The sequence below is a fragment of the Heloderma suspectum genome, chromosome 1 (genome assembly GCF_057233095.1).
Source record: "Heloderma suspectum isolate Gila_16-S chromosome 1, 16-S_ref, whole genome shotgun sequence".
Lineage (NCBI taxonomy): Eukaryota > Metazoa > Chordata > Lepidosauria > Squamata > Helodermatidae > Heloderma > Heloderma suspectum.
In genome coordinates, this window is record NC_139458.1 from 87146074 (window position 1) to 87161707 (window position 15634).

The 15634-nt window shown below is 45.1% G+C and overlaps 1 non-coding gene across 1 annotated transcript; it reads left to right on the top strand.

The window, feature by feature from the left end:
* Window positions 1–11921: 11921 nt before the first annotated feature.
* TRNAA-GGC (transfer RNA alanine (anticodon GGC)) lies at window positions 11922–11993 on the top strand. The gene has a single exon. It is a non-coding gene; the product is annotated as a tRNA-Ala (tRNA).
* Window positions 11994–15634: the final 3641 nt, after the last annotated feature.

The window sequence follows — 15634 nt, forward strand, 5'->3', positions numbered from 1 at the left end:
GGCATAATTATAAAAGGAATTGAGAATAAAACTGCCAATATCATATTGCCCCTATAAAAATCCATGGTGTGGCCACGCTTAGAATACTGTGTCCAGTTCTGGTCACCACACCAAAAAAAAAAAAAAAAAGATATTGTGGAGCTGGAAAAGGTGCAGAAAAGGGGAACTAAAATGATCAAGGGGTTGGAGCATCTCCCCTATGAGAGAAGGTTACAACAGCTGGGATTGTTTAGCTTGGAAAAAAGGAGGGTAAGGGGAGACATGAGAGAGGTCTACAAAATTATGCGTGGTCTGGAGAATGTGGATAGGGAGACATTTTCCTCCCTTTCTCAAAATATTAGAACCCAATGGGGTCATTCTGTAAAGCTGATTGGTGGGAGATTCAGGCTATGTGCTACCTCCAGAACCAGAGGCAGTGGGCCTATGTACACCAGTTGCTGGAGAACATGGGTGGGAGGGTACTGTTGCACTCATGCCCTGCTTGTGGGTTCCCGGTCAACAGCTGTGTGAGCACAGTGCTAGATGGACTAGATGGACCCTTGGTCTGATCCAGCATGGCTCTTCTGATGTTCTTATGTTAGGTGGGGCAGAAGCCAGTGGTGGATGGGGCCAGAGCCAAACATGGGTGGGGGGCATCCCCTTGTCTCTCTTTCTCATTCTGACACCTCTTGTAAAGGGTGGGAGGAGGGTTGCCCTAACTCCCAGCAATGTAGGCAGGGACAAAAGATTACTTGGGCTGAACACCAACCCAGCAAAGTAGGCTGCCACCTCCCCTTATGTTCAACTCAGCCTGAGCCAGGGGTCTCTCAGACCATACAGGACACCCCTGAGGCCTATGAAATGGGTTGGGTTGGGGGGCAAACTAGCACCCTCTCTTGCTAAGGCTTAAGCCTGAAACCTTAGACAGTTGCATTAACCAAGAGGAAGACTTTGGATTTAGTACTGAGGCAATATAGAATGAACCACGTGGATCACTATTCACTACTGAAAGGTAGTGAGTTTACTGGGAAACAGGAATAAAAGACACATAAGAACCAGAGTAATGTTTGGAAACAATTCTTCAAGGGAAAAATAACAAAACTACCTAAACCTGCCTATACGTACCTAAGCACGAGTCTTCCAATAGATCAGGGCCCAAACGGAGATACTTGGAGTCTAAAGTCAAAGGCAAGATGAAAACCATGGGCAGCTGTAACCCCCTCCCCCGGTTACATACTTAACCCCCTGGCAACTCTAAGGTGATCCCTGTTAGCCAGTAACAGACTGGCTGGAATAGTCTTCTCAGGTCCCTAAAGGGAGGTGAGGGTTCCCACAGGAACGCAGCTCAGATCACTCAGTCCAGTTAACCAGGCCTTGTTCTGAACTTGGAGCTAGAGACATCATGAGATAACACACATGCAGGTGGTTTCCCCACTATGTGCACCTTGTGAAATGGAAACTTACACACAACTAGGACACAAAAAGAAAATGGGGTTCTTGACACCTCCGTCTCTGCCTGCCTGCCTGCCTGCCCAGTGGGCTGCTGGGGAAGGGACAGATTGCTCTTGCCAGAGGTCTTAGTTAATCACTTGCTGACAGCTTTTGAAATTAGGCTCAGGGCTGCAGGTTGCCACTACAGGATCCCAGGCATGGCTCTTCCAAATCATATTACTTGATATTCTTCAGTTGGGAATGCCAGGCGTGAACCTGAAACCTTCTACATGTCAAGAGTGTATTATTCTGTTATACAGCAATAGCTCACCCTTGTGGCAAGTATATTAATATTATGGTGTGGTGTCACGTCTGTTAGCTATGGGGACTGCAAGCTTTGCAACAGGGATGCAGAATCGCTGGCCTGTGGGCCAGATATGACCTATGAGAAGTCCTTGTCCAACCCCTATTATTTATTAATTAAGTAATTAATTAATTTCATTTCTATACCACCCCATAGCTGAAGCTCTCCAAGCAGTTTACAACAATTCATAAAAATAAACCAGCATTACAAAATATGACATAATAAAAACAGTCTAAAATTTTAACAGAAACATTAAAATAATGTAAACAGCTAAAAGCAATTTAAGTAAACAATATGTTCCTTAATAGACCTGTTCAAAACCAGGCGACATAGATGCCCCATCATATATACCATTAAATGCTTGGGAGTAGAGGGTGGTCTTTACCTGGCGCCAAAAAGATGACAGTGTCAGTGCCAATCAGGCATCAGTGGAGAGTTCATTCCAAAGTCAGGGGGGCATCACTGAGAAGGCCTCTCCCTTGTTGCCCCCTTCTGACACTCCTTTGGAGGTGGTACTCGAAGGAAGGCCCCAGATGTTCTGGGTATGTTCAGGTCATGAGAGGCCTTATCTCCAGATCAGAGATAAGGGTTTCCTCTCTTCCCTCTCATGCCATTAGTGAGGCTTTTAAAAAGCCTCCATTGATGACAATGGAGGCTTTTAAAAGCCTAATTACAGTATGGGGGCAATTGGGGGGTGCTGCTGCTGCTGGGGAAGGAAGGGCTACTTTTCCTCTGCCCAATGCTGTGATACTCCCCCCAAAGATTACTCCTCTCCCGCTTCAAACTGGCTTTTAAAAAGCCTCAGTTACCTCCAATATAAACTTGTTGAAAGCTTGATTGCACTGGGGGAAGGGTGATGTGTGCATGTGAGCGTGTGCGAGAGAGACTGTGAGTGTCTCTGTGTGTATGAGTGTTCATGAGTGAGTGAATGGGGTCTGGGCAATTGTATTGGGGCTTCATGCTGGCAGTGGGGTAGCCCTGGCCACTGCTGGTGTGAGGCCCCACCCACTGCTGGTGTGAGGCCCCACCCACTGCTGGTGTGAGGCCCCACCCACTGCTGGTGTGAGGCCCCACCCACTGCTGGTGTGAGGCCCCACCCACTGCTGGTGTGAGGCCCCACCCACTGCTGGTGTGAGGCCCCACCCACTGCTGGTGTGAGGCTCCCAATATGCTTGTCGAGAACCGATTCTGCTCTTGGATTGAAAAAGGTCCCCCCCCCCCCGCTTTACAAGATCAATAGGCTTTTAATAGGGACTAGTGTGCTTCCAGACAGAGGGAGCCTAGTGCTACCAATTAGAAGGCATTGCGCAGCTATTCTGTCTTTTTCTCCTTAACAAATTTTCTGTGGTACAAGAAAAGAGGGGAGAAGGCATGGGAAGGCTATGAGTGGAAAATGACATCACCAAGACACCCTGTAAAATTCCATGAATGAGGCAGGGCGAAGGCGCAATAAAAACCTTGTCTGGAAGGACCCTGGGGAGAAGTGCTAATGAGAATGAAAAATGTGATTTAGATATACAATTGAGATCACTGCATAGGAGACTGAAGCACTGGGCATCTAAGGTAGCATCTTCATTTTCTACGTTCAGGACCAGTTACACAAGCAAAGCCGCAGGATTTCTGTGCATCAAAGTGAAGATATTAGTTGCCAGCAGGCTAGGGTTTATGTTTTTCTTTTCTTTCTTCATTCCACTTTTATCCAAATGTACAGGCCACAACATAGGATAAAGGAAATTTCAAGGCCATGCCTGAATTCCTCTCTCTGCTGGAGAGTTGCTGAACAAATGGGGTTTTAATCTACTGTAGCTAAATTGTCAGTATAATATTAATCATGCCAGGGATGAGAGGAAGCAGATATTTCATGTGTACAGAGGAAGTGTGGCAGTGAAAGGAAGGGAAAGAAAACAGGGGTTTAAAATTCTAGCTATATTTTGGCCAACTATTCATCTACTGGTATGATTGTTTATTCTTTGCTGTCATTCATTAAAAAAAAAGGTAAAGGTGTCCCCAACCAGTCGTGTCCGACTCTAGGGTGTGGTGTGCTCATCTCCATTTCTAAGCCGAAGAGCCAGCGCTGTCTGAAGACGCTTCCGTGGTCATGTGGCCGGCATGACTGAACACCAAGGTGCACAGAACGTTGTTACCTTTCCCGCCGAAGCAGTACCTGTTTATCTACTTGCAATTTCTTGCTTTTGAACTGCTAAGTTGGCAGGAGCTGGGACTGAAGACGGGAGCTCACTTCGTCACGCGGCACTCGGGTCTTGAACTGCTGTCCTGCTGACCTTCCGGTCTGCAATTCAGCGTCTTAACCACTAAGCCACCGCGGCCTTTAATTTTGCTAGGCATGCCTTTATAATGCATTTGCCATATCGATTTTTCACCAGAGACTCCAAGACATTATTAGGATAATCACTGTAAATAAAGACACCAATTGGTTTATCTCTTACATTCTTCACCACAATCCAAACATTGGCCCTGGCTTTCCAGTGTGCTGGCAAAAATAAAATGCATTCAACATGCTCTTAGAAATTGCTAGCATCTTTCCTCTTTAAACTAGGCAGGCATTCCAATCTGTTTTCATTTAACAGCCTGCACTTCAAAAAGTGTCACTTTGAGAAATGGCCTCTTCAGATCCCTTTTTCTACAGGATGGTTCTTAGGACTGGTTTACACAATACTTCTTTTCCTCTGTGTGAACTGTCCCAACCTTCCTTGATCATGCACACATAGGGATGATTGTTTGTAACATGTGAAATGGCCAGTCCTGTCACTGCTACACAATTGTTGCTCAGAGCAAAATCAAGCAGAATCTGGTCATTGTTACAAAAATACTCGGCATCATTCCAACTGTATATCATTAAAATTGATCTGGCCACTCTATTATGGAAGAAACATAATGCCAATGAATTATTTTAAACTCAAGGCAGTATGGGTCTTGGAGGGGTATTTCTCCCCCCCCCCCGCACACACACTGTATTTAGGGGCAGAAAGCAGGAAGGAAGAGTCTTGTTGTGGGGGAATCATTCATGTGGAAGGGCAAGAAATAATCCAGAGGTGGATGAGAACTGTGGGAATGAGTAATGATGTTACTCTATGTACCCTGGCTCCGCACATGGAGAAATAACAGGGCTTGATCAATGAGCAGTTATGTAGAAGGAGATGTGAGATGATGAAGAACCAGCAGAGAGATCTTGTGGAGAATAATGATATCTTGGCCCCGTGGTCCACATCTCCCTTCCCAGCAGATGTGTTTTGGACGATTGATGAGTCCTCTGGCTTAAGCAGTTGGCAGTAATTTAAAGTGGTCGGCCATGCACAAGCGACTCCCATTGCTGCAGACAGCTTCATTACAGCCAGCCCATCTTTCACTTACTGGAGACCTTCTTCCATCAAAGTGAAGATAAATGGGAAAATACACCAGACCCTATATGTTTGTAATATTATTCCCTTTGTTGCCTCCTGGTCTGCTTTTCTTTACAGATTCTGAACTTTCTCTTTAAGTGGTAAAAGAAACTCTCAGAAATACCCCCCATCATTTCATTTGCATGCAAACTGCTTAGAATCAGTTGCCTTTAAGGCAGGCACCTGAACCGCCTTCTAACGTTTGGCTTGCCAAAATATTCTAAGGGATTAATCAAAGGCTAATGGTTCTTGAAAGATAACTGGCAAGATCGGGTGCTCTTTCACCTCTATAAACAATACGGTGGTTGTTCTCTCTGATTGATGGAGCTCAGCTCACAAATTCCTTCAGAAACAGTAACCTGTGGATTGGTCCCAGGTCATAGTCTGAAGGCACATGAGGCAGCTACCTTGCTGAAGCTAAACAGGTCTGGTTCTGGTCAGTGCTTGGAGGGGAGACCACCTGGGAACCGCATGTCGCTACCTTGAGTTCCACAGTGGAAGAAAGGTGGGGTATAAATGTAATGAATTAATGAATGAATAAATAAAATGAATATGACAGAAGATAGCATGGAATGAGATGGGACCAGGGTTCCTTCACATGCTGTTTTTTCCATCATGGAAAGCACTTCAGTGTAGAACTATGCCTGAAACTTTGTATGGTGTGAAGATAGCACACAACTTTGTGAGTGCACATAGTAAACACATTTTGGGAAGCTTGGGTCAATCTTAGCTTCCCAACACATGTAGATGCAGTGGAATGCAACTTGTGTGATTGTAATGTGGGGAAGTACATATAGAATGAATTATTTTTTCTACATAGAAAAGTACCTCGCATTTAGGAAAAGCTTGGAAACACCCTGGAATTCTTTGTTTGTGTAGGTAACATCTGTGAAAGCTTTCCTTTGTATTGTGTACAGCTACCTGAATACAAAATACACATGATGTACCACATTAGTAGTGGATGGACATGCATGTATTTTTGCTCACCCAACTCTTACAGAAGAGTGGATTGTGCCCTAGGGGATGTGAATACTCATTAATGAGATCTTGGACTGATGTGTCAAATATGAAACATGCTTCCTGTGGGAAGTAAAGTGACTGGTGCAATATTCAAGCATACGTTCTATAAAAAGGTAAAGGTAAAGGTGTCCCCAACCAGTCGTGTCCGACTGTAGGGTGCGGTGCTCATCCCCGTTTCTAAGCCGAAGAGCCAGCGCTGTCCGAAGATGCTTCCGCGGTCATGTGGCCAGCATGACTGAACACCGAGGTGCACGGAACGCTGTTACCTTTCCCGCCGAGGCAGTACCTATTTTTCTACTTGCAATTTCTTGATTTCGAACTGCTAGGTTGGCAGAAGCTGGGACTGAAGACGGGAGCTCACTCTGTCACGCGGCACTCGGGTCTCGAACTGCTGACCTGCCGACCTTCCAGTCTGCAGTTCAGCGTCTTAACCACTGAGCCACCGCGGCCCTATACGTTCTATATGAGAGCTTAAACATGGTTGATCTATTAAGCCATTTAATTTGAATCTGTTTATATTTTATTTGATGATAAAATCTTTTCTTCATAACTAAGCATCCATAAAAAGGTGGCATAGGCACTACATGAAAGAGTTGTAGAAAGGTTCAATGGCTATGGGAATTTGATCAGATGGCCGAGTGCTCCAGTGTGGTTTCTATGCGTCTGGTACAATGGCCTTATCTGTTTTGAAAAATGGGTGGACCGACTGGTGTCCTTTAGCTTTCTCTAATCATCTTAGTTTAAGCTCCTTACATTTTTGGCTACCTGGTTTGTATGTATAGCCAGACATGGCAGTACAGCATTTGTTACACAGGTAGCAAATGCCCCTTAGATACTGTTCTTGTCCCTAGGATCTGGAGATCAGTTCTTCTATGAACCCCAGAGACCAGAGCCTAACTCATTTTTCTCGTATGTTCTGGGCCTGTAAGTCCTATCAGCACTGCCTCTTGCTGCCCCTCAGATCTCAGGGAACTTGATTATTATGGTGCTTGTCCTACCACCCCTCTTGCCAGTTGGCTTCAACAAGAGACCTCTGAGACTGAGGTTTGTAGTGGCAGTGAGTCTGAGGAGGAGTCAAAACCAGTTCCTGGGCCCTCCACCTTAGATCTTGCACCCTGTCCTCTCGATCACCAGGCAATCTTCTGACTCTGAGGAGTGGATCTCGAACTCCTCCATTGAGTAGGGAGGCTCTGAGGAGCATTCCCCAGCCAGGTCCTTTCTCCCCAGACCCTCATTACCTCAAAGAAGCCAGTGACTGGGGAAAGAACACTGGTTCTTTAAGAAAACCAGATGGAGCACTTGAGGAGATGGAAATCCCAGAAGTACTCTCCTGGCCAGGCTATAATACCCTGCCTGATCTGCTAAGCCAGTGCTGGGGTAACTTGCCAAAACTCTACTTGCAGGGCCGCTCTCCAGGGTCCTGAACCCACTCCAAATCTTGAGCTGGGGCCTGTGGTGCTGGCCATGTTGCAAAAACTGCTCCTGTACCAGTCACTTGTACGACATTGTGCCTCTTCACAAGGGATGTACGAAAGTCTTACCTGGCTCCGCACTGGCCAATCCGCTGTGAGGGGGAGGTGCTCCGTCCCTCCCCCGGAATCCTCCCCGGACCGGTTCCACTCTGTGGCAGCTCCGTGGAGCCGCCGGCCAGGGCCAGCCGCAGCCAGAATTCTGGCTGCTGCCAGGCTGCTGTGGCTGCAAATGGTGACCGTTGTAGCAGCCGCCATTTGCGTCCTTGAAGTCAGCCATGATAGGCTACATAAGTATTTATGTAGCCTATTATGGCAAAGACAGGGATGCAAAGAGCATGGCAAAGAGCCATTTACATGGCTGCCTTTACCATGATAGGCTATGTAAATACTTATGTAGCCTATCACATCAAAGAGCAGGGGTGCAAATGGTGTAGCGGCCGCCATTTGCATCCCTGCTCTTTGCCGTGACAGGCTACGTAAATACTTACATAGGCTATCACGGCTGACTGCAAGAACGCAAATGGTGGCCACAACGATGGCCACCATTTGCGGCCGCAGCAGCCTGGCAGCAGCCGGCCAGAAGACCAGCCGGAGCTGCCGCCACTGCATCCGCTGCCAGGTAAGCTCCGTCCTGGGGGGATTCTGCGGGGTGATGTGGGGAGGGAGGCTGTTCCGCCACAGATTCCGGGGGCCCGGATTCTTTAGAATCTTTAGAATTCTTTAGAATCCGGCCTCACTGGAGTCTGTGGCGGAATTCTCTGACATCCCTACTCTTCACCAGTGTTATCACCTAGAGCAGATGATGGGATCCCAGGTGGAGGAGGATACTTGACTGATGTGTCCTATAAGCTTTGTGACATGTGTTTCAGACAACAGCTTTTGACAGTTTGATGTAATAATTACAGCATACATGCACACACATGCCTGCACACACACACACACCTATATAGGAGTGTCTCTTTATAAACTGATATATTAAAAACAGGAACAACTTGGCTGGGGAAAAAAAGATCTTGTCTTAAAGGTCTTCTCCTGAAGGGATACTGCTCGCATGGAAACTCCACTAACTGAATATGAACAAAGACAAGATGAAATATTCTCCAGCTAGGAGTCATTCTGACTCTCTGTGAAAGATCCTGAAACATATTTTGTACTTTCCTTCCCCAGCCATCCAATTGATATCCCTACTAAGAGTAATTACATAAGTGGAGGTTGACCAGGTTAGCTTTTGTTCACCAGATATTATGAATATATTTTCTTAAATTGGTGCAGACAAAAAGTTTCAGGAGATCTCCTTGACATTTTATTTTAAATGTGTCCCATGTGTGCACTTTTGCCTTGAGAAGCCAAAATCCCTGGTTCTGGAGTGCAGCATCTGAAGGCTCCCCATGAGAACATCCCCCCCATTTTGCCCCTTTCCAGCAAACACTTGCAGAGTTATTCCTCTCTCCTCTGTTCCCAATGTGTGCATTTTTGCCTTGAGAAGCCAGAATCTCCAGTTCTTGAGTGCAGCATCTGAAGACTCCCTTTGAGAGCAGCCCCCCCCATTTCACTCATTCCAGAAAAGTTTTGTGGAGTTATTGCTTCCACACACACCGCTTTCTCCTTCTCTGGGCATTTTCTCCCTGCTTGCAATGACAGGCCCCTGAGACCTTACCAGATCAGAGAAGTGACTTTACATAACATCAAAGAAGCAACTTTACACAATAGTGGAGGTGCAATTTAACACAACAATGAAGAAGTGAAGTAATGCAAGCATCAGAGACGTGCATCACCATGGAGGCTAATTACTGGTGAAATGGGAGTGCAGGGTGATTCTGAAGGCTGGAAAGGCCCAGTGAGGTCATGGCCAGATGAAATACACACCTCTGGGCAGGGCTATTATGCCAAAGTAAATGTGGAGGATAGGGGCACACAGCACAGAGAACTCGAACTAAAGAAATAAAATGGTGTAAAAGTAGTCTCAGAAAATCCAGCTTTTCCACTGGAAATCTCTGGGCTGGCTTCAGATTGGCCATGATGTCATCTGCTGCCAATGACTTAGGAATGCTCCCAATTCACCGTAAATCCCCCATGAGGAGAGCCCCCTGTTAGGGGAAGAAGAAGATGCAGTTGAGAGACCACCAAATGAAATGCCTTGCCAGGCTTAAGCTAGCAGGTCAGAAGGTGGTGGGGGTGATAGTGGCAGGAGAGAAAATAAGTATTCCTGTTTCATGGCTAGCATACTTTTTCTCCCACTCTATGTGTGTACCAAGGGAGCAGGTGGACATTAGATCCTCCCTAGATCTGCCCCCACACACTCCCAGGATGCCCTTTTTTCTGGTACCACTATGGAGCAGATGTGCAGAGTGGTAAGGGCAACAGAGGTTTCTACACCTGCACCCAGGAGGCTTGCAAGGGCAGTTCTCCTTCTCTGCCCACAGAACTCCTCCATGGGTACAGAGGGTGATCTGTACCATCCTATAGCCCCTTGGACAGAGCTGCACAAAGGCATGGTCAAAGGCTGCCACTTTTTTACTTCTATTTTACAGGCAAGAAACACTGAGGGTGAGCAATCTATCACCTAGAGGTCTAGATCCCAAATTACCTTTTACCCAGCCTTCCCTAAGTAGTAGGAAGTTCCAGAAATGGCCTCTTTTGCATAGTACAGAGAGGGCACTAGGAGACTTATGGTATCTTTGTAATACCCACCAGGTTATGCAAAAACCATTGTGATTGACCCATTCACAATAATCAAGACAGCCAAACATGTGATAATATATATGAAATGGAAAAAAGAAGATGAATACCATCATATATATGAATGGTGAACCCATTCTCTGAGTAGCCATCCCTGCACAGGGGGGTGGTATCCACAGGCTTGGGAGAACCTCAAGGTCTCAAGGTTTACTGAAGTACAAAATATTTTTCCTAAAAATATTTAAGGGGAAGAGCCTTAGGGGGGAGGCCCCCACCTGCCCCCTCCCCCAGGAGGACTGGGCATGCTCAGCAGATACAGAATGCTGAGTGCCTGTTGTGTGGGGAGGAACTGCAAACTGGGAGAGGAAATGAAATGGAGTGTCTGGAAAGAAGGCATGGCTGCTGGCTTGCTGGAATCCTGAACAATCCTCCACATTGTTATGTTTTGTGCAGGACCCACTTGTTATTTTCTGTTTCTTGGATATGTTAAAAAGGACCATCCCTTACTTTCTTTGCAGTGTTCATAGCTTTCATTGCTTGTCAGATGAGACATACACTCTTGATTCACTTTAAGGAAGAGCACATCTTGTAGTAAGATGATAACAAACTATTTCCATGGGAAGAAACCCTAATTCCAATACAGTATATACATAATTGTTCTAGCTTATAGTCGCAGCTATGCACATCTAAATAAAACAGATCTGTATATTTTTCAACAAATATTTTTCAGCTTTGAGCACTGCAAAAATAAATAAGTAAAAAGTTGTGCACATGTATTGTGGTTTTCTGAATCAAGAAACAATGCACTGGCAAAATTGCTAGCTCAGGGATCAGCTCAAGACAGCTGGTATTTTACTTTCTGAAGAAGACTCTTGGAGGTTATGCTGAATTTGACATTCACCAGTGATATAAAACAGACACCATTACAGGGTGTATTGGGGAAGGACTCTGAAACCTGCATGCTCATTCCCTAGGATTCTACAAACATTTGGATAGAGGTAAACAGCATCTCACCTGTAGGATGCACCAGAACCTTCAAGGCAGGAAGCTCTATAAAAGGATGGGCAGCCTGCAGGTACTGGTGTTAATTCAGAAAGAGACAGCTGAAAGAATAAATTGTAAGTGACAGGTCTGCTCCTTTCTAGCACACATGCTGTTTCTTCACCTCACAGGCTTGATTGTGGTAGAAAGATGTTTAGGTTACAGGAATCACATGAGTGGTGAGTGCCTGACAGTTGAGTTGATTCAAATGCTCAGAAGCAGTGTGAGAAAGAGAGCACACAGGTTTAAGACTATATGTTCTAATGGTCTCCCATGTATTATACTCCTTGTATAGTGAAAAGCTAGCACATTGGGGCAAAACTCCCTGACATGTTTGCTTTCTAAGTGCAGGAAGACATTTGTACAGCAAAAAACATTCCAAGATATGATCCTTCTCCTGCATCATCAAATGGAACCACCCATATTACATGCCATTTCAGCATATTTTAATTAATCCTGAACCTCAGGCAAGATGGCCATAGAAACAGAGGACCTTTTTGTGGCCAGCTTACTCCCAGGCCCTGAATTAATAGAGGAGCTGTGGCTCAGTGGTAGAGCACCTGCTTGGCATGCAGAAGGTCCCAGGTTCGATCCCCGGCTTCTCCAGGTAGGGCTAGGAGAGAATCCTGCCTGAAACCCTGGAGCGCTGCTGCCAGCCAGTCAGTATAGACAGTATTGGGCTAGATGGCCCCATGATCTGACTCAGTATAAGGAAGCCTCCTATGTTCCTAAGCTGTGATTCATTCCCACGTTATATTTAGTCATGATATAGAGCAGTATCCTACTATGCCTGCCCACTAGCAGAACTGACTACTTGCTGGAACAACCAGAAATGAGTGGCAACACTCATTTCCAGAACGGCCAGGTCAGAGGAGCTCACAGAAGGGAGTTCTGCTGACCTGCCACATTCTGGAAATGAGATTGCCACTAATTTCTGGGGTTATTTCAGGATCTTCTAGTTCTTGTTGCACTAGTGGTTGATCCCTCTGGCGCAACAGAACTAGTGGAGGCACAGTGGTAGTATAGGATACTGTCCATAGTCTCCACTAGATACATTGATCGTGTCATTTTGTTAATGTGAATATGTCCTATGTGTCTTCCTATGATGAGAAGAACTGGCACCTAACACAGTACATCTGGTAATACTGCCATGTCACAGATGGAAACTTCTACCTGATACCACCATACAAAATACTGGGCACACGGAAATATTCTAGTGAAATTGCATCATTGAAAAGTGATGTGAGAATTGGTTCCCAGACCTTGTAGGTTGATAATCTTCTTTACTAGAATGATGAAGGATGTTTGAGCTAGGCCAATCTTTCCCAAACTGGGTCCCCTCCAGATGTTTTGGACTACAACTCCCAGTATTCCTGACCATTGCCCATGCTGGCTGGGACTGATGGGTACTGAAGTCCAAAACATCTGGAGGAAGACACCTGGTTGGGGAAGGCTGAGCCAGGTTGACCATCTAGAGAGGACTGGGTTGTTCTGCCTGTAATAACTGTATAGAGAAAATAATTCCTGCAGGTGGGGATTTTCTTACCGCTTTATGACATGCTATGCCAACCAACGTTCCTTCTGTTATGCAACTATTAACAATACGGCAGCTTTCCTACTATGACAGTGATGACCCTGTCTCTGGCCAGCAGGATATAAGCCTGAATCCCACATCCAGACTCCTTGGTGGCAGGCCTGCCTGAATATCCATATAAGCTGCCATTTATCATTATCCTTTGTTTACAAGCCTCCAGCCAGATCTTGATTCCCGTGATGGGGCTCAGATCCAAACCTATTTGCTGTAATTGTCCTAAGATTTTGTGAGGCATTGAATCAATAAAGTGTTTACTGTTTAACTTACTTATCTAATAATATTTTACATTTATATAGAGCCTTTCATCCTGAAAGATTTCGAAGTGCTTCACAAACTATGCTAATACAATTGCAGCACCAGCAGAAATGCGACAGTAGCAGAACAAACAGGTTAGCGTCGAGCAGAAATGTCCTGGACAAGGACATTGGGCAAAGTGGTTCTTTTGAAAACTTAAAAGGCCTTCTCTGGGCCTCTTTATCATGCACCGGTTTCCCTTGCTTTAAAGGGTATCTGCATCAAGGAATTTTAAGTTGAGAGCAAAAAATATACTCTGTAGGTTCTTTACAAACGGTGCATGTGAAAAATGTTCCCCTTTTGGTGTGGGACAAGTTTCAGGATTAAAGTTGCTATTTATTAGAAGTACCATTGGAGGACAGGGTGACGCTGTGTCCTCTTTTACAGTCCTTTGTTTAAAGGGCTGCCCGAGGACTGCCCTCTATTTTGAAGGTGGCCTCTATTTGAAGGGCTGCCCAGTCCAAGTCCAGTTTAGAGATAAAGAACCATCAGAAGCCTTGAAGTTGCCCATCAACAACACCTGGACAGCAGACTTAGCACGTGCACAGGTCACCTGGTTGCAGTGTTCCACCACACTGTGTTGAGATGTACTGTATAATAATAATTTCTAAATTTTTCATCTGGACATATAAATCAGCACGCACAAAAGTTATGCAAATTGATGTCCTCTTTTCTCCTCTTTCCTTTTGGTGATGCATGTCTTCTTTTTGGCAATTCATAAGGGGCCACCCTGTTGTGGGATGGGAGGAGTTTCGGCTATGTATTTCAGATCAGATGTGATTATTGTTCAGCAGCAGCAGCATCTCTGACCTGTTCACTGGTTCTGCACACTGAGTGCTGTTAAAAACAATTAAATGGGCTACAGATATAAAGACACAAATGCTTTCCACATGCCCAGAACACAATACACATTGAATATTAGCACACCCAGAGAGCAGATAACAAGGCCTGCATACTAACACATACTGTGCTACATACCTGTGACATGCAGATAACTGCTTTCATGCACACCATTAGCTGGTTGGAGTCAGCATGAGAAGTGGCTGCTATGACACTGTTAGCGATGAGCTTTGGCCCTGAAGTGATTCCTCCTGCCCTATTCCTGCCCTATTTGGCTTCATGATTCTGGTGTAGCCATATAGCAATGCTTCCCCCCCTTGAGCTGGCATTTCCTACATAGCAAACAGTCAAGAAGAATGGCAGCCAGGAGCAGTAGGGAGCACAGTCATTGCCACTAGGACATATGAACAGGTGGCCATGGCAAAAAAAAAAAGGAGAATGGGTATGTGGGCACTATTTCAATTCAAAGTGCTGATTTTGACCTTTAAAGCCTTAAATGGTTTGAGGCCAAGTTACTTGAAGGACCACCTTCACCCATATCAGCCTGCCCATACTTTAAGATCAGAAAGAGAGGCCCTTCTCATTTGCCCACCCATGAGAGCGGTCAGGTGGGTGATCACACGTGAGAGGGCCTTCTATGCAGTGGCCCCACACCTTTGCAGCAAGTTGCCATTGGAGGTCTGCAATGAGGCTTTTAAGAAGGCCTTGAAAACAAATTACTTTACCATGGCCTTCTCTTGATATGACTGCTATTGTTGGTGTTACTGCTGTTGCCGTTGTTACTGGTTTTATTGTTGGCTTTTATTGTTTTTTTAAAAATATTTTTATTGCTTTTAATATTTTAACGGTTTTTATGTATTTTATTGTTGTAAGCCACCTTGGGAGGCCTTCTGCCCTGAAAGGTTTAAAAATTAAAAAAGATTTAAAAACAGAAATGTTTAAAACATTTCTGCCAAGAAATGTTTTAAATCAATCAATCAATCAATAAATTTCATGAAACCTTTCCTCCCAAAGCCCTAATCTTCAAAGAACTTTTTGCTCACCTCTAGATTTTAATGGTAGGAATTCCAATTTAAGTAAATGTAAGCATTAGTGAGTTAACTGTACAAATCCATTACCATCTTGTTTTGCTTAATGGCAGGGAGAACATCAAGGAAAGATGTGTAAACTTTGGGTGGTGCTACTGCATTCAGGTTTGATTGTCAGGTGGATAGAGTTGATATAGTTAATATAGTTCTTGAATTTTCTAAAACATCCTTTTCCACTGCTTGTATTACGAAGATATCATCCATGTATCATCACCAGTCGAGTGGTCTGCATTTGCGGTCTTTAAGGGTGACTTAGGGCTGCAGTCATAAATCCAGGAGAAAGCCAGTTGCAGGTTGGTTGGAAGTGGCTTATGTGGAGGCCTACCAGAGGACCAGCATTGAGGCCTGCAGAAGACCTCCTGATACACCAGTGAAAAGCTCCACCAGAAGTAGATGTACTGTTGGTGGTGTTTCAATGGCAATAGGTGTGA